Source organism: Larus michahellis, chromosome 10, assembly GCF_964199755.1.
Source record: "Larus michahellis chromosome 10, bLarMic1.1, whole genome shotgun sequence".
Lineage (NCBI taxonomy): Eukaryota > Metazoa > Chordata > Aves > Charadriiformes > Laridae > Larus > Larus michahellis.
In genome coordinates this window covers 20,720,313-20,744,291 of record NC_133905.1, presented here as the reverse complement: position 1 = coordinate 20,744,291, position 23,979 = coordinate 20,720,313, and the positions used below count along the sequence as shown (strand labels likewise).

At 38.0% G+C, this 23,979-nt stretch overlaps 1 protein-coding gene across 22 annotated transcripts in view; it reads right to left on the bottom strand.

The window, feature by feature from the left end:
* The window catches only part of ATP2B2 (ATPase plasma membrane Ca2+ transporting 2), a 429,829-nt gene that overhangs the window by 303,726 nt on the left and 102,124 nt on the right, over positions 1-23,979 (bottom strand). For 16 of the 22 annotated variants that reach the window (XM_074602513.1, XM_074602506.1, XM_074602514.1 and 13 more), the window contains exon 2: positions 15,467-15,518. The exons of 4 other annotated variants lie outside the window; for them this stretch is intronic. The gene's annotated coding sequence lies outside the window, so the exon portion shown is untranslated. Of the gene's footprint in view, positions 1-15,466; positions 15,519-21,625; positions 22,127-23,979 lie in introns of those variants that run through there. 2 more of the 22 variants (XM_074602518.1, XM_074602497.1) reach the window with 2 other exon arrangements.

The window sequence follows — 23,979 nt, the reverse complement described above, 5'->3', positions numbered from 1 at the left end:
TCGTCATGGAAAAAGCAATGTTAATTAGGACATGATGTAAACAGCCAATTCTTGCCGATTCCTAGCCATCACTGCACTGGATAAATATCTGCATCGTTCATAGCACTCAAATAAATGTCTGTCTACTGACAAAGTTACTTTACTAGATTTACTGCCAACTAACATACCTGGATTTTACTTATTTTAATTATCAGCTTCAAAACCAAACTATAATGTAATAGCTGTTTAACGTCTGGTAGTCTAAATACAACAATAACTAATTAAATGTCATGTTTTCAGCTAGTCAGTAAACTCTTCAGTTTATAGCCAGATGATGATTATACCAGCAGGCATCAGCAGCTTTCACAATTCAAAATTCCTTTGTATTGGTTGCAGGACATAAAAGAAGAGAATTTCCAGGGTCAAGTATTTTTTACTTCTATTCAAATGTTTGAAACTCAAGTCATCTTGTACTTAACAGTAAATTACAGCGCACAGCAAGTAGGGATGAGTGTAAATATATGTATATGCATTACGTTCAGCATGTTAACCTACCATCATTATATATACTCTCCTTCTAGGTGAAGCAGGTTATCCTACCTTAAAAGTAAATGGACCCAGGTCCACACTTTCAAAGCTGTTATAAACTAAACAGTACTTAACAGTTGAGAATTTACTAATCTTAATTTTAGAAGCATCCCATGGATAGGATCCAAGAAGACAAAGGTACTGTAACCTGCTATGAGAATGCAAAAGAGAAAAGATGAAAAATCTCAGCTTCATTTTAAGAAAATCAGAAGTTCCTTACTCTACAAAATAAAAAAAAGCTGCAAACTTTTTTCTTCTTGCTTTTGTTTCTTTTTTTCTTTCTTGGTTTGGATAGTCAAGAATCACAAAGGAAAGAAAAAATGAAAAAATGAAATAAAAAGATGTAAATCATTCTTATTATTTTTAATATGTAATTTTAAATCCAATTTAATGATATTTGCGATCACACTTGCAATACGTATTTCCCACATCACAGCTACCAGCATTTGGATCTTAATACTACTGGTACCTGCAGGCACTTGCATAGAATATTTGCAAAAGAACATACAAAGTTTGTCTGTTGCCCAAGGAATGAGAACAGGAGACAGCGGTGACAACTCTATTAGAAAAAACAAACTTCTTCCTGTGTAAACCTAGTCTTGTACGTTTGCAGGTCTTGCAGGTTTAACCTGAATACTTAAAAACTTCCATGAAGTAGAAACCTCCATGAAATACTGTTGCTCATACCACAGCCTGCTATGTACGCGCTCATTCACCAGTCCCCATTCAGGGAGATGGAAATGCAATTCAAGATAGAAGTGACAAAAGACATTCTCTTACACTCCTAAGAGTGGTGGCCAATACTTTTGGGCCAGCTTACTTCCATTTTTGACTGGCACGGACCTTTTCTAGCTATAGTAACTATTGGCAGCAGAAAGTCATCTCCTTCTATCCACCGCCTTTTGGATAACAATTCATTTTTTCCAAAGCATTCAGATCATAAAACTGAATTCCAAGTATCCCACATACTATTTTATGTTCATTGTTCATATCCGTGGATGTTGTTCCAGAATGAAACACTGACTTTTTGTTAAGCAGCTGAGTCATAAGGCACTTAAAGAAAGAAGCTTTAGAGGAACTACTTTGTCCTTAGACCATCTTTTCCATGAAGTATTTCTGCCAAAACAATGCTGCTAGCATGTTAGTGAAAAAGGAAGAAGCTTAATTTGGGGCATTAACAGAGGCACTGTTGTAACTATGCTTTAAAAATCTCAGCAGAAACCTTTCCTGTGTACACATTCATAGGAGCATTTTTTCACCAGGTATTTCCTTGAACTACTAGATACCTAAAACATCCAGACAATACCATATACATTATTATAGATTTAGAAACAGAGCTTAATGAGCGGTCTGTTTAATTTCGTATCCTGGCTTGAAGGGTGGCAGTACCAAACACTATGGAGAAAAAATGCTGCAAATAAGGAAAGTCTGGTAAGTCTGCGATCCGGTAAAACCCATCTACGTGGAAGCGTTCCTTGAAATGATTTCTAGCTCTTCCTATAGCATATAAACAAGTGGAACGTTAATTACAGTGAGCTTTCACATACAAATGGAGTATACGTAGATTTAAAAAAAAAATGGGAAGCAGCAATTTACTTTGGAGTAATGTAATTTTATTTAATTGCTTCTAATTAAAATTATTCTATAAATGTAAAACAAAAGTGTCTTAATTCTCTGCAGAAACTAAATTTAGATATCAATTGAGTAGCTTATTCACAGTATTTACGATAATTATTGCAATACTTTTGTAACTTTGATGATTTAAAAGTTTTGGGACTTGATACCAAATAATGGTTCCTGCTGCATAAAGCAAAATAATCTTTCAAACTCCCAGTGCCTTTGTACTTTGAATGTGACTCACTAAATTTACATTTTGTGAAAGTACATGTAGGAGTAAAAGCACTTATGTATTATCAAGAAATATGACATTATAATCCCATGAAGTTACTACTTATAGAAAAAAATAAAACTGTTCCCATTCTCTTCCATATCTAAGTGTAAAGTGAACACCTTCCATTAACTCTATCTTCTGTTAACTTTATAAAGAAAAAGGACACTTAATATTTTTGCATATATTTTTAACTTCACTTTTAACACAAAGTTTTAAAATTGGCCATGAAATATTAAAATTGGAAATATTTTTCAATAAAAGTTAACCCATCTGAAAATAATTTTTGTATTTAAAAGCATTCATTGATTTCTGTCAAATCTGACAAAAGCATGAGGCCAAGGTTGGGGTGGAAAATTAAACAAAAAATGGAGAACATTCTGCAAACATCTGTATTTTATAAGTAGACCAATGTAAGGCCAAAAAAGGTAATCTTTTTCATTTCTTTTCTTCGTTTTCCCTCTCCTTACTCCTTATTTTCCCTCTCTACTTTTTTACTACCTAGTTTCTTGCGTGGTTCTTCAAACACCAGTGGACCAACAAAGCAAATACCATATAGATTGAGTGTGCCACTTTTAGGAAAAACTTCCTAACTGAATATTAAAGTAATTACTAAATTCTACTTCCAAGATGTTTTCTCCGTGCAGATAAGCCATTTTATTCTCCAAATTCTCCAATACTCAAAGTCACAGTCTATCACAAGAGAGAGTTATGCTTGCTTGATTTCACAAGGAGACCGCACTGCCGTATGGCGGGGCCAGCCTACGTAGTTCACCCCACTAACACCTGAGCATCTACCTCTAACAATAAACAAACGGAGACTCGGGGGGAAAAATGCAGAAACATCAACTGCAGTGGGTGTAAACTTAACTGTGAATCCCTCAACCACCGGCGTTCACAGCTGAACTGTGTAGGAGTGGTCACAAGACTAAAGAGGTTACTTCTGGCTTTAATGTGCTGGGTTTTTTTTCTTCCTCACCTGCTTATGAAGAGAGACTATAGCAGTGCCCCGGAGGAGCAGTGGGAATCCGGAAAGCAATTCTAATAAAAAGAATTCGGTTGTAAAAGTGAGTTTCCTTTGAAAAATGGCCTTTAAAAAAACCACACAATGCACAAAACGCGACATGTGGTACAGGCTAAAAGCTTGGAAGCTTTTTGAAAAGCTCCTATGGAGGAGCTCCTTCTGGAAGAGGGAAGCCAGAGCAGAAACCACCATACCCACACCTCCTTCTCCTATCTGAAGACACTTGCTTCTAGGGCTTGACAAAGCCATGGAGAATGGAAACTAAGAGACTTTTTTTTGGTTTTAAACTTTGGGTGGGGGAAGAAAGTACATTTCTGTTAGTTAACAATTTTGACAGCGTATTACCATTGGTTTCTTCAAAGAAACCAGTTCAAAGAGCCCACCGAAGAAGGCCACAACCTGCCGCCTTTGGGCACAGGCGTATTGAGGAAACATCTGTGCAGTGCATGGTCAAAAGAATGCTGTCAGGGAAACAGCATTTATCTCTGCCTCACGAAATTCAAACCACTACCAAAGACCAGAATTAGCTAATTTATGCCATGGCAAAGCAGTAATAAAAAAAAAATAATATTGTAGCGACAGTAACAGACAGTAAACTACATTTCTTACAGCAATTTACTTCCTTGCATCCCTGTATGGCAGTGAATATACTCCTTCACTGAATGGATCACCATGCGAAGCAGACCATTACACATGTTTTTTACCCAAAACTCACGAAGTCTAAAAAGGCTGTTAATTAAGAAAAGGTAAGGGAAAACACACATTTATAAACAAATGGGTTACATGAATACAAAATGCAAAGGGGATACTTAAAAACTGGCCAAGATTAAAAGCAGGAATAATGAGTTCAATTAGGAAAACAATTATTAAAGTGTTTGTTTTGAATATCTGGAAACTAAAACTTTGAAAATGTACTGTTTCAGAGAAAATTCTCTAGTGCCAGGAAGTATTCCCAATGAAATTTAAAGTTTTTTCTTAACTTCTGCAATTCACTAACAAATCATCATAAAGTCTTCATCCCCAGAGCATCTTAGAAGCACTTCTGCAGCATTAATAATAGGCCATTTAATTCCCCCAGTTGATTTCTAATTTCTAATTAGGTTTTAATTCATGATATAACTTAATCTTTCATTCTGATAGCCTGTATTCTTAAGGAAACAGGAATTTATCTTCCTAAACGAAAAGTTTTTACAGTCAAGATCGCTGGATTATCGTGTTCTTTCTGCTTGTTTACCATCTCCCTCAAACGATTCTAAAATAAAACAAAGTGTTTATTATCGAAACATTCTGGTTTGCCCATATCTGCTTATTTTTCTCAGCTGGCAATGGCTCGATTTTGGAAATGTTTCATCTCTAAGGCAAGAGCTGGTAATGTTCCATGAATTACTATCTCAAGCCACATGAAAAGATCCTCTATACCAGGAACCTTGTCTTAAAACAGTCTTTAAGAGTTTCAACATGGAACAACACTGAATAAGCTCCTTGTTCCACTGCATATCACTAGGGAGACAAAGTATGGTTAGCAGGGGCTCACTGCCTTTATTTGACTTCTCCTAGCTATGGATTGCTGCAGTACTTGACACTCTAAAGGTTTCTACAGGACAGCTTCTTCTATTGTCAAACTAAAAAAAAAAAAACAAAAAAAAACCCAAAAAAACCCAACCGAAACCAGAAAAACCCACAACCAAAAACCTCCCCACAAACCTGCTGCTTTTTCATTATGATTCCTGTTCAATTTTCTGCTGCACTATGTATAGAGTTACTAGCCATCCATCTCCAAGATCTCTTGTGATCTTAAACAGAACAGCACAAGAAGCAGGGGAAGAACTAGAACCAGAATTAGGGTAGAAGAAGAACTGGAGTAGGACAGCCTAAGGGAAGAGTGTGGGTGAAATGGGCGTTGGAGTAGGACAGAACCCCCCACGAGAGCAGCTCCACCTGCAATGCAGCACACTGCTCTCCCTTTGTGGCTGCGGCGGCAGCAGGCACCTGCCCAGCAGGGACCAGCTGGGAGACTCACTCTCTCCTTGGAGAAACACTCTGGGATCCTTCCACCTGCCCGCGCCGGGGAGACGAGTAAGACATTGTGAAATGTTATTCTCTCGATTCTTTGTTAAATGGAAGCCTGAGTTTATGCTTTACGCCCAGTAGATTTTTCCTGTCATGTTTCACTTTAATTTGTTTGTTGTCAATGTCAGCAAGAGATAGAGTTGAGCAAGAAAAAATTGCAAGAATTTTTCTCTCTGACTTATAGCACTGCCTGGATGGGACTGACAGGTGATACAACACTCAGCTATTCCTTCTGACCCAGGGAGGTTAAAAAGCATTGTTTCCTTGCAGCGTTAGCATTTTCAATTGTACCAAACCTTCACATCAATGCAAGTAAAAGAAATCAATTGCCATTTTTTCAGTTTTTTTTTTTTTTGAAAGAGCAACACACGTTGTTCATACTAAAAGACATGCTGTTTTTCTTTAGTTTACTGATCTCATTATAAGCAAATATGATGGCAATCTAATTTTGTCTGTCACAAAACAAACAGCACATTCAGTTTTCAACATCTAGCCAAAAACTTTTCTGGTTATAATTTGAGTTTAAACTTATACAGCATGATCATCACCATAAACAATCTGCAAGATGTCCAGAAAACAAACTCCCTCCTTGTAATCTACCACTAGAAAACCCCAAAGAAATAAACATAGTCATTTCAAGGATTATTGAAAGACCATCTGAAAAGTATCCCTTCCAAACAAACTGAAGATTTTAAACGAAGCAAAGAATGCTTCCAGACGTTTTTCTCTCAAGCATCCCTTAATACATCTCTCTGAATAAAGAAAACTTAAAGGTGATAGATAGTGTCTTTGAGGATAACGAATTAGGGACGGGCTCTAAGCACTACAAAATTATAGTCATGTTTCATTTCAATTGATTTTGTCTACCTAATCACTAAAAAAAAAAAAAAAAAGCTTGACTTTCTTCTTCAGGAAAGAGAAGAAAACGTTATTTTAAAATACAGTATAACAACTGCAGTTTAATAATACATATGTAAATACTAAATGTGCAGATAATAGGATTTGTATGAAAAATTTAAAAAGCATTGCTCTTCATCATTAAATTCAAGATAATCAGCATATTCTGCTGAAGATTCAATTAAAAAGCAATATACTAAATTTATTAGTTATAAAAATCAATTCGGTTTGCGTGCAAAACAACATAAATCTGCAGCTAAATCATTCTGGAAGAGAAATTTCACTACACACCAACCCCAAGAGCAACAGAGAAAATAAACAGCAGAAAAGCCACACCACTTTGATACTTCTCCAAAATCAAGACTATGTGGTACAACATATCATGCCTTAACAAATCAATTTAACTGATAAAAATTTATGATAACCAAGTGGCACAATGAAAAAATATATAGCTATTTGGTTATCAAATGTTGTAAATTATTACTTTAGAATTATGTGGATTTTTTTATGCCATATGGGAGACAGAAAGGGTCTGTCAGATCACAATACTGATGGAAATTTCCTAATCAAGCTTGACAGATAACCAAACAAACAGATTGACAGATAGACAGAAACTGCATATGCCTCATTTCCTTTAAAAAAAAAAACAGACTAAAAATAAAGCCTTACTAATAACTATCGCCGCGTCTATTATAGAGACTATTATAGCACCCACAAACTTCAACATGATGTGCATCAGAGAGAAAAACAATGAAAGCCGAGAGCGTATCACCCTAGAGGGCAGGGGAAAACCAAAGGGAGATGAATCAGAGAGCATCCATCTCTCTCACTTCTATTACTTCATTAATGTCTTACAGGTGTCCCAGCTGTGCTGGAGAGGACAGTTTCACCAGCATAAAGAAGCTTGTGGAGGCGAGTTCCCTCACCTGGATAAAGGGAAGAAAGGAAGAAAGTACAAAGATGGGGCAAGCAGGCGAGGAATGAAGAAAGGCTTTTCAAAACCCGATAAGCTTAGCTGTGGCTTTCCAAACCCAAGCCAGGCAGCTGCTCCAGAAGCCCGGCCACAGGGGCACAGCCAGCTCTGGCCAGGCTGGGGCAAGGTGCGCCACGCTGTGCCAGGGAGGCCGTGCCCAGCAGCAAGCTCTGGAAACACGGAGCCCCACAGCCGGCAGCACAGCTCCGGCGCTTCCCGGCTCCAGTAGTGCCCTCAGCGGGAAGAGACTTGAGTTCAATGTTTTCCTCTCCTCTCCTCTCCCATAAGTTCCTGTTCATTATTTTCATATTTTCAATTTGGCGTACAGGAACAGTATAATACCAAGTTTGAACTAAATTTCTCCATGACTATAAAAATATTTTTGATTAAACAGATGTCAGCAAAATTTTATGGAGTGAAAATTGAGTAACAGATGGTGAGGTCCGCAGAGTTCAAAGAGGCTGTATTTTATTAAAAAGGAAATTTGAGGAAAAGAAGTATTTTGCTGGAAATACTGATGTAGTGTTTAAGCAAATGTAAAAATATTCTTACTTGATAGAAAACAGTAAGTTTTTTTTTTTAAAAAAAAGGTAGTCACGCCATAAACCTCAAACCATTAAAAAAAGGACTTTATTCTGCTCTCCTTTAACTGAATACAGCTTTTCATCCATGGCATCAAGGTTCTCAAAGAAAAGTATTCTTCATGGAGGAGAAAAAACCCCAACTACCAAACCAAAAATAACAATGACCTTGATTAAGGATCCTGGACAAAATACATTTTTTGTGGCACACAAGCTATTGTGAAAGCAAGTTTAGGAATACTTAACCATGGGATAATAAATACTTATCCCAAACTTAATATTATAAGTATTAAACAAAATTGCAAATAATGGCATGTATGCTATAGGAAAGAAGGCTAAGAAAGATTACGACTCCTGACTACCATTAATGTATTGCCTCTTTTCCAGCTTTACCACTTACAATGGTAGAAGAGCATTGCCATCCATGGAATACAGACAGAGCCAATGAAATTAAAAGAATAGCATTATTATAGTATAATACAACTTCTCTCCCTATTCCTATGGCTCTCACGTCTTTGTTTCAAGGTGATATTTTTAATGTTCTATTACATCATTGGGGGAAAAAATTAAAAAGGCAAGTAGTTTCAAATTCATGACCAGGCTCACTCTGCATCAGCGAGAAAGCTACAGTGCCCTGTGGAATAGCATCAGTGAGCTACTTTGGACGCCCATGGGGAAAGACACTGAGAAATTTAATAGTTTCAGAGCACTTAACCATGTGGAAAAGCGCTACCTGATCTCCAAAGAAGTCCTGTGCACACAGGTCAGTTCACAGCTAAGATCCAGCCTACGATACCCACAGACGTCGCTATTTCCACTGAAGGCACAGCAGCAGGGAGGGTCCCGGCCGAGGTCCTCGCACAGAGCAGAGCTGACAGAGCCAGGCGCCTGCCCGCAAGCGGTGCCAGCCAGCACAGCCGAGCCCGCATCAACACAGCTCCGCTTCAGCCAGCACAGCGCAATCCGTAGCCGCCCACCAAAGCCTGGCTGGAACCTAATTTTGACTCTGATCTGCTCCTGCTGCGGCATAACTCAGAGTTTTGGTACTGTCTTGGACTAGCTTTAAGTACACACTCATGTGACCAGTAGTAAAATCACAGAATCACAGAATGGTTTGGGTTGGAAGGGACCTTTAAGACCATCCAATGCCACCCCCTGCCCTGGGCAGGGACACCTCCCACCAGCCCAGGTTGCTCCAAGCCCCGTCCAACCTGGCCTTGATGCTTCCAGAAATGGGGCAGCCACAGCTTCTCTGGGCCAGCGTCTTGCCACCCTCACAGAAAAGAGTTTCTTCCTAATATCTATTCTAATACCTAAAATGATCACAAACACATCATTAGACAAATATTTTTGATCTTGCATCTTAATTTCTCAGTGACATCTTCTACCAGATACTTAAAAACCGTGCGGTCTGGATTCCCGATGCATACGGGCTGACAGAGAGGTGGAACTGCTGGACTCTCACGCTTTAGAAACGCCATTTATTTTACAGAAAGCGGTGCAATAAACTGAAAACTCCCAAGCCTGTGAATCCAGAACCTGTGCTTCCAATTAATCAGCAGTAATAGTTGTGGTTTATGAACTAAGATAATGTCTTACTATTAGCGGTTTCAGACCTTGACACCAACACCACGAGAAATACACATTTTGCTACAAACACCGTATTTTACCAGTGAAATATAGTATACGCATTCAGTTTATGTTTGACAGAGCAATAAAGGAATCAACTAATTCAAGTCTATTCAAAGCAAAATAATCCTCCTCGAGTTCTGTACTTCAGGTTTTTGCACAGGTACAAGCTATTCGGGGGCAATGTTTAGCTTTACAAGTCATCCATCATTCCTTCCTCTGCATCGATTCATTTATCAGTCACAAGCGGGTATCTTACACTTGTTCAGAAAGACCAAATGAAAACATTAAAAATTTCTTGGATTCATGGTACTGCCGAAGTAATTCAGGTCATGCTGAGTCCAGCTTCCAGCCTTCCCAAGGAGAAGATAACTGATCAGATTCAAGCATTTTGAAAGCACATACTTGTTGTCTAAAGTACTTTCACAGTGCTTTTAGACCTAACAATTCTGTATTTAAACAAGCATAAAAGACAAACAGGGGAGGTGTGTGGTGTTAATTACTCTTATTTACAGGCTTCTTTTAGCAGTTCCATATTGGTTAGAAACTGAAGTTGTATCTTACTTTCAGTGATTCAAAAATCAAGGCAAGTGACAGAAATTCAGCAGACAACTGAGAGACTACCTTTCCAGAGTTATAAAAGAAAATGCAGCTTACACATCTCAGGCATCACCTTTTAGAGCTATTCTTTATCTTCTGAAGGCAAGCACAACCATCAATCTATAAAAATCCTGGTAATAATTACCCAAATACCTCCTCTTTATCTTCTGCTGTTCAAGGATTCTATAGTTTTCAAAAGAACTCTTAAACATGGATCATTTTTGTTTTTTAAGTATTTAGTGTCAACGGCATGAAAGTATCACTCCAAATTTTAGAAAGGGATTTCGAAAGCTTGACACAAGCTGATAACCTTGGTTAAGATTTTCATTTCTGGATATTTAAGATAAAGTGTCTGAGTACTTACAGAGGACAAACCAGTTTTACAGCAGGGACAAGGATAGTACTCTAAGTCATGACAAAATTCTCAAATATAAACACCCCAAGTAAATGTGCCAGGGTGCTCATAGTGTACAAGTTACCTATAATATTCGAGTTGGCTGATGGCGCAAGGAATGATCATCAGTTCAAAATTTACATGAAATCTACATTTAAGCTCTTCAGGCTTAAATGAGGCGGTTCAGTACTTAGAAATATGCTAAGGAAAGTCTCATTCTACTCAGTGCTGATGCTGAAGGAAGCATTCATAATTCTCTCTCCTGCATACGAACCTGCCAGCCACGCTCCTGTATTAACCTGTTCACCTCTGTCTTTCGGCTATTTACGTCCAAGAAAATCCTTTCCCTGGTGCCACTAAGAGTCCTCTGGCATTGGGGTAAGGCACACTCACAGCACGCTAAAGGACTTCACTAAGTGGACCTGAGGGAGTACACAAAGGAAGGGGATTCATATTTAAAAAAAAAAAAAAAAAAAAAAAAAAAAAGGTTGTAAATTAGCTTTTATCTCATGGGGAGAAAGCTGCTATACAGCAAAAAGAAAAGCACAAAAATCACTCTGAAGATCAGCATACTGTAGCGCTTCTCTAAATTTTGAGTACAGAAAACACACATTGCCAAATTTGGGTAACTTGTCTTTTTTTTTAACTTTGGAGTAAGAAGTGTTAGCTCTCGGCCTTCCTCATTTTCTGATGTGCTGTAGGATTCATTGTGAATGCGGGAAAGGAAATGATTTGACCTCTTGAAGAGAAGGAAGAGGTAACTGTGAAGGTCGTGTCTGGAGAGAGATCACTTCTCCATATTCAATGTCAATGTCATGGGGCTTTGGTCCAATTTGTCAGGGCCAAACCTGACAACTACCGGTGCTGTTCATTGTCAAATGACACAAGGAAAAAGTACGCTTTGTCCTATCATACGGAACTTCCTTTTTTTCCTGCAGTAAAAGGCAGAAAAAGTCCCTCTAAAAGTACAAGATCATTTGCAAACAGATTAAGAAAGAAGGAAATTTGTAACAACACGTATAACACTCCCCAGATTGAATGAACCTGCTTAGAAATAAAAAGAACTTGTTAAAAGCATCATTTTAAGGACACCTCAATGGCTAACTGTTATCACAGAGGTTTCTGAAGAGCTGCCTACTGAACACTTTCACTGCCAAGTTATTGTTTAGATAAAATATCATGTCCACCCTGCATGATGTTTGTACTGGAGAGGATAATACACCAAAAAAATACTCTTCTCTGTCTATAATAATAATTTAAAAATTATGTGGGAGTTAAATCAGTCCATTGTTAAGAGTCCAGCGTAGAAAAACTTATGAATAATGAAAACCAAAAATTACTTTTTTCCTGGCTTATACCAATACTATACTTATTACTGAATGTATATAGTACTATCTTTGATGAGAATTTATGCCATTTAGACCTACTGGTGTAAATACACAACAGAAGTGAGCAAGCACACCAGTAGGCAGGACCGCACTATCTGGATACAGGAATTTAGGGCAGATCCCAGATATTTTCCCAGAGAATACTGTACTCTTTTTTTTTTTTTTTCTTTTCTTTTAATTCACAAGTCATTGTATAGAAGGACTCTGCTCTGTGCACTGGGAATGTCGGCGGGTTTCTCAAAGCGGCACAGCGTTTGTGGCACTGCTCCGTACCACCACTGACACTATCCAAGACACGCATGTCACAAGGAGGCAACAAGGAAAGTGTCTCACCAAATGCAGCTTCATATTAAATGCCTTCGTTAATGGAAGCTGAAAAACACCGCACACTGCACACGATGATGATTAAAAAAAGAAACAAAACAGTTAAGGTCTGTCGTGATTAATTGCTCTACTTAGCTAATTTGATAAGCTCTCCGTCATCCTCCTTCATTGGCTTGATCTACTTCATAAGTTAATCTAATTATGAACACCTGCAATCAAAAGACCCATCTCTGCAGAAGTTACACGACTCTTATTTATACATAGTATTTTTTAAAAGGTCAATTAAAAAAACATCTTGCCGCAAGAAGCGTTTCTGGGATATAAGGCAGGCAGACAGTAAGGGTCGTACTACTAAATGCAGGAACAACTCCCCGCACTCTCCAATGTTTAATTCCTGCTCTAATCAGTAATATAAACTGCATTCTTCAAGAGAATTCTAATAAAAATTACATTACAGCAGATAAAAGATGACAAATGATTCAAAGTAATTGCAATGCCCAAACCACATTAATCAGAGCAGCCATACATCAAAGGTGAATAATAACGGCAGGTTCAATTTAGAGTACCATGGGGATCTGCAAATAAACTGGGGACTCTACAAAGAAAGCTCAGTAGTTTGATACCATATTACAAGCATGTCAACTGAAAAAAAAGTTTAGCATCATCTATAGTTGACATATTTTAGATAATAGAAGATTAACTGTGTATTTATGACTCTAGATGTGTGACTTACTCTCGATTCACAACTGACAGGCAATTTGTTTATGTTTGCACCACGGCTTCATACAGGACAGAATTTTTTGCAAATATACTACAAATACAAAAGTTGCACTGTGGTAATTCTGAAAGTATGAACTGTAAATTGGTTTTCTTGTTGTACTGATAGCTTTGATTAATCTCTCCAATTGCTATTTTTTCCTACTTTTTTATGAATATAAATTAGAAACAAAAGGAAGCACCAAACAATTTTATCTGACTGCAGATTTTTTGACACTAGATTTGTAATTCCTTTTCACCACGTATTTTGCGTGCAGAATTTTCAATACTCTGCTTTAATCATCATTTTCTCCCCCTCAAAACCATTAAAGAGAGATTGGACAGCATAGAATGAGTTTTCCCATCAAAATCAGAAAAGTTATACTCCAGTTTATCTGGGGTTTTGTGCTAGCCTTGACAAAATGTGTTCAAAAAAATTAGACTGATAATAATACCATCAGACTTGCCTTACTCATAAAAACAATCTGCATTAATAAAATGTAACCTTAAGCCCTTGAGATTACAATGGTTTCTTGTATTTGTTGTAAGACTATTTTGGCTAAGCAATGCCGAGCTTGGGGCCTTGTTCAGTAATTGTGGAAAGAAAAATTATGAACCGCTGCTTTAGAGAACATCACCAAAGCTTGCTGTGGATTACCGCTAGGTGGACACTAAAATGAAAGACACTTACCACACCTTAGAGCACAAAATATTGGTCCAGTATTTCACAACTGAGAATATAAGAGAGTGAAATTATTAATAGAGCCATTAACTGTGTTTCTGGCCTTCCCAGATTAATCAATCGGCAGACACAGTGCTAAGATCCTCACAGATGTTCCAAACATCTAGCAAGCACCAGCAAAATAGTAGAACTGCTCCAAATACCACTATGTTGTACAGGAGACTATGGAAAAGACTCATGCATCACATGGAAAAGTTGCTAAATGAGGGAGAAACTGTATAAAACAAACCAAAATCTGGAAATATAGGCACTTTGGCATTAAAAGACCTGACAGATGTTAAGCTTTTGTTCTTGCATTAACTCCTACTCCAGTGTGATGAGTAATTAAATGTGCTATGAAATTGAGCAAGGGCTTGTCCTTGGTCACGATCTGCAAAGATGCACATAAACCTTCACCGTTGGCTGTTCAAGGCCCTGCAAGGCAAGCGATTCCCACGGGTAAGTGTACTTATTAAGAAGCCAATGAATATGCTAGGATTAAATATTTTTATTCAGGAAGCAGCAGTACACTTATAAATGTGACTGGACTCTCAGAAATACCAAGCAGCAGCTTAACTGAACGTGTCTATTGATTACCTTGACAGTTTAATAAGGCAGATTTTCAATGACTGACTGAACTTAAGCGAACTAGGGAAGAAGATTAAACGAGTGTGTCCTTTAAAGCCTTGGCCACTCCGACATCTCTAATCCCCTCAGCTAGGGAAAGCTGTTTAGTAACTTCTGGTCTCAGAGGCAGAAGTCACCGAGTAGCACAGACATCCTCTGGCAGGTAACGGAGAACTTATGAGGGCGGAAGGGGGAAAAAAAAAAAAAAAAACAGAAAGAAAAAGAGGGGGTGGAACCACATGAGGATTCAAGCTACTTCCAGTAAAAAGCATGAGGAAAAATAACGAATTTAAAAATACGGATCAGTAAACCCAGAATTACAGAAGGTGTTTTCTACTTAACAGCTCAAAAAGAGAACAGACCATAGTTGGGAACCATTTGATAAACATGATAAATGTGATTAATTCCAAAAGCTGGTTTATTTTCATGTCCTATCCATAATAAAAGTGGTAATTTGCTAATGTTTGGAGGAGAAGGGGAACAGAAGAAACGTGTGCTGCTTTGGAGGAGCACAGGGGCTTATTTTGCCTATACAAAATGAGTTTATGGAATATTTTTAACCGAGTTATTTTAAGAAGTGCCAAGAAGTTGGCTACCATGGAGAACTACTTAGCACAGATAAAGGGCCTGAAGACATGAAGCCTGGACAGAATGGGATTTCCTGGACCCCAGGCTGGGCCTTTTGTGTTACTGTTTGCGTCCCCCTGTCACGGGGGGACCAGTCACGAATGAGGATGCTACTGCTTTACTTCAACTACAGAAATGTCCCCGGCCTGTGCTGGCTGCACTTTTTAACATAACCAATGAAACTTTGAGGCCATTATCAAATTCTTCAGAGATTTTTAAAACTAATTTTGCACTGGATGTTGTACAAAACTGGAAATTTGTCACTAATTCAGTACAAAAGGTAAAGACTACAGTCAGGGCAGTGTGTTTATGATCATTTCAAATGACAGACTGACAAACTAACATAATATCCCCCGGAACGATAACGTGTATAACTTAACAATGATGAAATAAGGCTTACCATGAACACAGCGCACAGGGTGACGCAATCTTTGTGCCACAGCATGCAAGCCCTAATAAAAATAAAGAATAAATGATTTCAATTTTGGAAATATAAATTATGACTAGATACAATGAATGTAGAATCAGGGAAAAAAGCAGTCCAACCACTTTAAAGCATCTGGTTTCATTTAGATCAAAATGGTTTTATTGCACAAGTAATAAAATTAACCTCATCTTTTCTGTATTACTCCACAATTGCAAACTTAAAAGTGAGTCTTTAAAAAAAAGTTTTAACTCATTCTCCAATATAATTGAGGCATTAAAAATTCTCCAATTCCAAAAAAAATCAAGATGATAATAATGCACGTAACAGCTATTACACCTATTGCAATTTATAGTTATTCTGTAGTATCACTGAGGTCTGTAAGTGTTAAATAGAACTGATAGCCTCAGTTTTTCTTAGAATCAAATGTTTTGAAGGGAAAAATGTCTAGTAAACAAATATACACATGAATCAGGGGATATGAATGTTTTACTCAGTTACTTTTGCAGGAGATGAAAACAAATAATTCTTCCAAGAATTACATCAAGATACCTCTTTGGTTCACAAATCTAACTACAGGATTACTAAATTTTCAACAAAGAATCTATTTAAAAACCTTCTAGAGATAATTTTAAGCAGAGACATAATACTGTGTGCGTATCATATTTTTCAGGACAATTTGGTAACCATCTTGTTAAACGTACCCTCTCACCACCAGTCAGCCTGTTGCGCTGGGCTGGGAGCTTTATGCAGTTACACAGCAGTGACAGCCTTCTAAGAGTGCCAGAATAGACACATTCAATATCAATTTATCTTTCAACTTTTCAGAGCACTATCGGAACATAACACGGACTGAACGTACATCATGCTACTAAAAGCCCAAAAGCAATTCTTTGAGTCTGAGTGTCACTGTGAGCACCACACACCTGTTGAGGTCAGAAATTAAAAGGACAATACAGCTTATTTGAGAGTCGAGGCCAAGTTAGGTAAGAGACACATCAGAAATGAAACTGAAATCCAGACAAGAAAAAAAGCTAACCCACTTGATGGAAGTGCCACGGAATCTAATTACTACAAGTGATCAAAATATCTTTCGTTCATTCTATGCCAACAGAAGTACTTGCAGTAGTTCCAAGTCAAACACCTTGCTCCACTGCCCAGGATACCAACATCCCTTTTCCGCATTTATTCCAGAGATTTCCCATCAAGGAAATAGATGGAGATGGCTGAAAACTAGAGCTCTATTATTTCAAATTGTGTGCACAGTTCTGGAGCTAAGCAGAAGCAGTCCATCTTCTGCATAAATTGGCAATGCAAATAAACATCTGATCAGTGTTCTCAACCGTATTTCTCTGACTCTATAAAGACTCGACATCTTCAGCCTGGGAAAGGTAACAAAACCATAGACCAGGCTTATAAAACCGTCCCAGAGTAATCAATGCTAGTTTTAATATGCACTGTTGCTTTGATCAGGGGATTGCTTAAGGCTCCATCAAATCAGTAGTTCTTTATGCTTTCATCTGGCATTCCAAGAGTTTTGGAAAAGTTGTAGTTGTTAAAGGTACTGCATATTCCTGTAAAATTTCCTGTAAAGGAGCTTGATCTGAGAAAGCCAGTCACTCATGAAAAAAATTAGATTCATATAAAATTTATTGTTAAATAAAAACCTTTGTGCTTCATTTGTTTCCCTAAACAGCTTAAACCCTTGCCAGAGCAGAAATTCAGTACGCCTGCAATCATTCACTTGCTACCATTGGGTGAAAATATGAATAACCATAAAAAAGCCCAATAATCAAAGAATTTGCTAGAGAAAAAAGTAGTTGATTGATTTTAAAGACTGTTTTTCATGAGGGAAAGGTTCCACCTTCCCAAGTCAAACTGAAGACTGAACTATAAAGAAACTGATGTAAGTTCCCATTTATTCAATATCCTAAAAATGTGGAAGAGTCACAGAGGTGGCAATGGCAGACGCTCCATCAACAAACCAGTTTCTTATGAGGAAGGAAATAGATTCTGTACAAGGGTACAAGAGAAATTTGATTAAGTATTAAAGGATTCTTTGAAAAGGGGAGGACAGGGAAAGAAAAGGTTCTTCGGTCTTTGAAGCAGCTCTGGGATGCTCCCCTGCTGCCAAGTGTCTTGAGAACCTTTTTTTTTTTCCCATTATCATTAAAAAAACCACAAACAACAAACCACAGATGCCTCTCTTTATATTCTGGGCAGCTTAAGTGGCTTTACAACGTAAGTCATAGCAGTTCCAATCTCCTCCGGCCTGCTCCAAGAACTGTACCCCTTACAGGTGTTCCCACACAATCACAGCGCATCAATTCTTCTCACAAATGAGGAAAAAGCAGAACTAAACCGGCTCCAAATTTAATGAACTAATCTGATGGTGATAAAAGACTGGCTGGAGATACTCAGAGATATATCAATTGCAGACTTACTGATGCCAAGTGAAATCCGTAAAATATTGCACGGTGCCCTCTTGGAAGGCTGCGGACACAGGCTCTGCATGCCCCTTCACTCACTGCTCCACACCAGCCCTGGCCTCTCCTCAGCTCACTAGTGTCATCCTGCCGTAAGTGCTGCCATGGGGGTTTTGTTCGATGGGGTCTTATTTGTCTGTTGTTTGTTTGTCTTTTTTAAAACACTGATGAACACTCACGCAAACAAAGAAGGACTGCAACTATTTTACCATCTCTTAAACTCACTTGTAATGTTGCAGTTAGACGCACTTTTTAATTCGGTCTTGGAGATGATTTTCTACTGCTAAAATTGTACAATTTATCCAGTATTCTATGGCAATTTAGGAATAGCACTCAATAGGTTTATTTTTAGTAAGCGTACTTCATTCACACATTTTGTAGTGCTGCACGGGGATCACTGATCTATATGCATGACTGCAGTGATAAGATCTGGCAACATTCTTTAATAACTGTTTAAACAGTTCTAGTCGTGTGCTTGAAGCAACATACAATTATTCCAACACCTAAAAAGAGCTTTTCCACTTGCAGTATTTTCCACTACTCAATATGTGCACTCTTGCCATCTGACAGTTAAGATTTTCCATTATTTCCTTTATTTGATTTACTCCTGTACAGCCAATGGACAAAGCATGTACATGTAGCTCACAAAAGAGAGCTTATATGAATTTGCAAAGGCTATAATAAGAGATTCTTTCTTTGATGCATAAATCCACAAGGATCAGGCTGAAAAATACATTGTCCACCATTACATATTTATATAAATGTAGAGAATGATCTTCGTAAAGACAAAAACTTTAACAAAATTAGAAAGATGACATCAGTATTTGGCATGATACCGAACAAAGCCAAAATTTACACTGTAGCTTAGATCAAAGTTGTTTTGTATTTTTCATTTTACAACAAATTCCAGTTAAGATATGCTCACTGCAGCATCACTGAATTTCTTTCTACTTTACGTCTAAATATCCTACAATGTTGCTGCTACACAGAAACATCTATTAAGATAAACATAGTAAATTGAATTTGCTAAAAGTTATAACGGGTGTAGGTTTTGAATCAGGCATAATGCCTTTGTTAATCTGAAAGAAGGCAGAGCTTTGGGTGAAGCTGGGATAACAGACGACCAGGGCCTGGGAGGAAAGGCAGCCTGCTGGGCAGCGCCTCCATCTGCTGCAGGGAAGAGGCCTCAAAACCCAGCTCCATTTGGCTCTTGTGCCCTAGGTCAAAGTTTACTAATGTTTGAATACTGAATGAGTGAAACTCTAGAGTTGGTAAAGCAACATGCCACTTTTCTAAAGCCGACGCCCTAGCATATAATATATACAGGCTGAGGGCTGTGGCATTAGCAAAAATTCCATAATGAACCGTGCACCTGTAATTCAAGCTGGTAGAGAAACGAAACCACAACATTTGCAAGTCAGGGAAGACAATGGTAAAACAAACTACGCTGACGCTTGGAAAATACATTACCATGGAAGGAGGAAAAATTACTCCTTTTTTTAATTAAATGGTTATTGTGAGGCGTTTTGTCCTCCACCACCACCCCCCTGCAATAGTGGTACAGACTTTCGCTACACCTTCAATTGTTCCCACCTTCCATAAACATAGTATTATTCCAAGTTTAGCTTACAATGTGAAATGCATCTCATCCTTCTTATAATTCCTCGGGATTTCAGTATAAGTAATTATAGCATTACAAAACAAAACTGACAGCCTACGTGTTAACTCAGTATGTCAAAAAGACAGGCAGTAAAGCCTCTCAGTGGCTGTGGTACATCTACTGTCGTCTCTCATCAGATGACGAACTGAAAAAGCAGCAAGGGACAGGTTTCCTTGTTCTATTATATGAGTCAAGGGTGTTCTTCTAAAGAAGTTGTTCTGTCTCTCAGACAAGACCTAGCTAGAAGTGTGAGCTACAAACATTGCCCCCAAACACTTGTTTGGTTGGTTGGGTTCTCTTCTTTTTTCTTTCCTATATTTTTTTTACCTTGTCTTTATTTTAAAGATGCAGAGTCAGAATAATAAACAGGCATTCAACACCTAAGAAACAAATACCGACTTCAGTCTACAACATATTTATATACACAAGTATTTCATACAATGAGTATTCTCTATGTTAATTTAAGGCAACAAATATGAATGGACAACTTTACCTGAATCATGCAATAGATCCAGATGAATTTGAAGTTAAAATCTCATTAGGTACAGTAGTGCATTTACTTGGTGACCTATATGTACTTGGTATGGTTAGTGGTCTAAGACATTAATCTGTATTATCTGTTTTATTCAAAGGCCATCTATTGCAGATTTAAAACAGGAAAAAAGATCAGGTAAGGGTCTTTTAAGAGGTACACCTCTTTGTTCCCCTGAGGTATTCAGTTTTAAAATAAATAATGAAATTAGTACTTCAAATTTTAAGTATTGGAATCAGACCCGTATATTTCAAAAGATTCAAGGTGATGTCTGACCTTCATTTGCCTCAACATTACTCATATGCCAAGAGGTCGAACTTTTGTTCTTCTGAAATGGTTTTGGTTATAAGACCATTTAGTAGCTGAAAAGGCATAGTATCATCTTTACCACAGACATATTAGACAAAGAAAATAAAACAATTATGACCCAGCTGATATGCAAACACCTTCACTGTTTGTATTTACCAGCACTTCATAAATTGGAGTGTTACTAATTCCTTTAAGAATTTGTTTCTCTGATTCTAGAAGACTACATGGGCTAGAACAATCCTCAGATGGTAACAACTATGTAATTATATCATAGAGCTTTACAGCTGTATTCAACATAGATACTCGATTGTTTTCTCGCAGAGATCAGTTCAGTGATCCAGTAACATTTCTAGACCGTTTAAGGCTGTACGATAAACACCCTATAGAAACTAGTTCAAAAAGTAATGAGATTCACCTCTTATAAAGTCTCAAAAAACGTAATTAATATTTGAAAAATAACTTTTTATTAGAAAAAAGCGCATTTTCTTATTTCTGAAAGCACGAGTCAATGACTAACAAAATGTTGCTTTTCAGGCATTCCCAGCTAGAAGTCACACATTTCTTAGGCATGTAAGGCTTCTTGGCTACTTCCAGTGCTGCCCATGTGTCGAGCGGGCGTCCAGCCAGCAAAGAGCACAGTAGCCAGCTTCCGCATGGCTAACTGCAGGCAAAAAGGGAATCAGATGGAGAATCCGCATGTTGCTAGCTACTGCCATCTACCTCTGCTGCAAGGCGTCCTTACCCTGTGACAGCACGGACACATTCACACCACATGTCTCATTATGCTAAATGAAACCTGCTATCCACTATGTGCCAAAAGGAGGAAAAAAACAAAAAAAACACAACAAAAGAATTTGTAAACATTTTGGGGGAAGAAATGACATGACCATAGGCTACGACGGCTACAAATAAGACAGACGTACTTGCAGCTTGCAGCAGACAAAAAAAAAAATAATATATATCAACGCAGAGAACAAGAAAATACGTTTGTTGTGCAGTGGGTTATGCAAGAGCAATGCCTCCAAGCCTTCTGCACGACACCAGAGGCTGCCAACGGGGCATAAGCAAAACCACAAAGCAAGCAACCTGATTTAGCAAAAAAAAAAAAAAAAAAAAAAAAAAAACCAAACCACAAGTTGCTCACTTACCTCAACAAATGACAGGTTTAATGAACACAGCCACTCAACAGATACTGTCTTTGTAACAAAACCGGTTGTGGAAAAGAGGAGTCCACCGTTCTCCCTCAGTAGTCTTAAACTCATCAGCTAGGAACGGTTCTACTATCCCAACCCTGTGGATAAGCCACTCCTTTGTTTCATCTCATTTATAATTTTTCAACCTCTATCCACAAAACAGAAGGATCATGCTAAAGTCCAAATACTCTCCACTGTAGCCATTATTAAATTATATATTCCTCCTAACTTACTCTTTGTACAATTGCCATTGGTACTTTTGAGCTTTACTTCCCTCACTATAAAATGTTCTCCTTAGACATGGCCCCTTTCTCTCCTTTCTACTTTCTTAATATATGTAAATGTACAACAAGAATTTTCAAAGCCATCTAACAAAACTGGATATCAATTTCTCATTAGAAATCTCTGCAGCAGCTCTGGGAACCTCAGCCTACCCTCTGTGATTTTGTTAAAAGAAAAAAATCCACGTTAAGTGGTCAAGGAATCATTGGAATTTTAATTGTATGGATTTTTTTTTTTAATTTATTCATGAAGAAATATTTTAAAAGACTCTGCTCACTTACAGAGGATTTAACCCAGTGTTATTACATAACTTGTTCAACAGCTTCCCCCACCATGTACTTTTCTCTGCATGAAAATTTTTTGAAGTTATTTCTAAGGCAATAACTCGATATCAAAAGTTTAATTTCAGAGTGTGACAGATGACAAATATCTTCTTCCTATTTAAGTGCTCCCCCCACAGTGCTATTCTAGTCTGTGCAGAATATAAATGACCGGCTGAAGAAAAAGGAAAAAAAAAAAGGATAATTATGAAGTATTTTGATAATAATCTAGTCAAAAGCATTTTTCAAGGTTTTTCATTGAAATCCACATTTAAGGGAGAATTAAAACAAGGGGGAAAGATGTTACCCTCCCCCAAATGTTGCCGACTGAAGTACATTTCATCAGGAGCTTCAAAGATTTCCTTAGGAATACATCACTCTCTTGTCCCCTCCCAAGGGAAAAAAGATGCATTTAGAATCTATGCTAGCCAAATTTATTGTAAATACATTTATGACACTGCAACGAAGAACGCCGCCAGACTGCTCCATGTATACAGAAAGGACTCATTTCTACAACCTTCTTTTAGTATAAAGGACTGCAATAAGTTTACCACAGTGGTTCAGTGTGTGCTTAAATGCTGAACAGGGACGTATCTCAAAAGCTCATAGTACTGCAAACCTTCATGTAAGAAAGATGAATCAACCTTAATGTTAAACCCACCCAACTGTCTAGCAAGACTGTTAACCTTTTTAGTAATACAGAGAAAATAGGTTTAATCTACCGCCCTGCTTGCTGTTATACCAGATGTTTGCAAGGACATCTGTGATTCTGACTGCATCATAGGATGGGCTATGCTATTAGTGAAATTTCATCACACTACTATTTTTTCAAATATTAAAGGATAACAGGAATTTTCTTTTTTGTGCTTCTTTCTGCTTCTTTTTTACCTGAATGTCACCGGGAAGATTCTCAGCTGACGTGCATCCGAAAATAACCTTACTCCGTTTCAGAGAATCTCTCTCAGCCACTGAAGAAAACTGTGCGTACACCTGACGACAACCCTCAGAAGAAAAAGGGCTGTAACTCTGCTCTCATTTAGTTTTGCTGGCTAGCAGAGCGTGAACCCTGCTGTATAAGGGTCATATCCATAGGCAAGGGCCGACGAGGGTTAACCTGCAGTTTAGCTAAAGATCTTCTCACAGGAAAAAGCTATAAAACACTGAAATTACATCAGTTTGCCAGGCAGGCAGATCCTGACCGTAAGCATCTTACTGTGAATTTAGAAAACTAGAAGCACCCCCAGCATTTCAAGCCGTGCTTTAACACACCTTCTTTTAACTTTATCCACGTAGATCGGTGGCAGGTAGGGTACGAGCGCCTGCCTGCTGGGCACAGCGCAGCGCTACGGGAAGATCCGAGCTCGAGTCCCAGTAAAAGGACAGACACGCTTCCCTAGTGCTGTTCCAGAGTAATTCATGCTCAGTAACAAAACTGTGTTACTGCTGGTTCTGGAGGCAGCTCGGCTGCCCCTGCTTACCATCCCACTTGCAGTGTAGAGATAACGGGGGGGTTCACTGGAGGTTTATTCATCAAAAGAAGATTCCTGCCTGGACCAAAACCTTAGGATCACTGAAGGAGTGATTAAAAGAGTTCCTAGAAACTAATCTGAGCATCCATGAGGTGCAACCAAACAATCCGGATTTGAGAAAGAATTTACACCTCCCTGTTCACACAATTGTGGTTAAACTGTTTTTCTGACAAAGTTT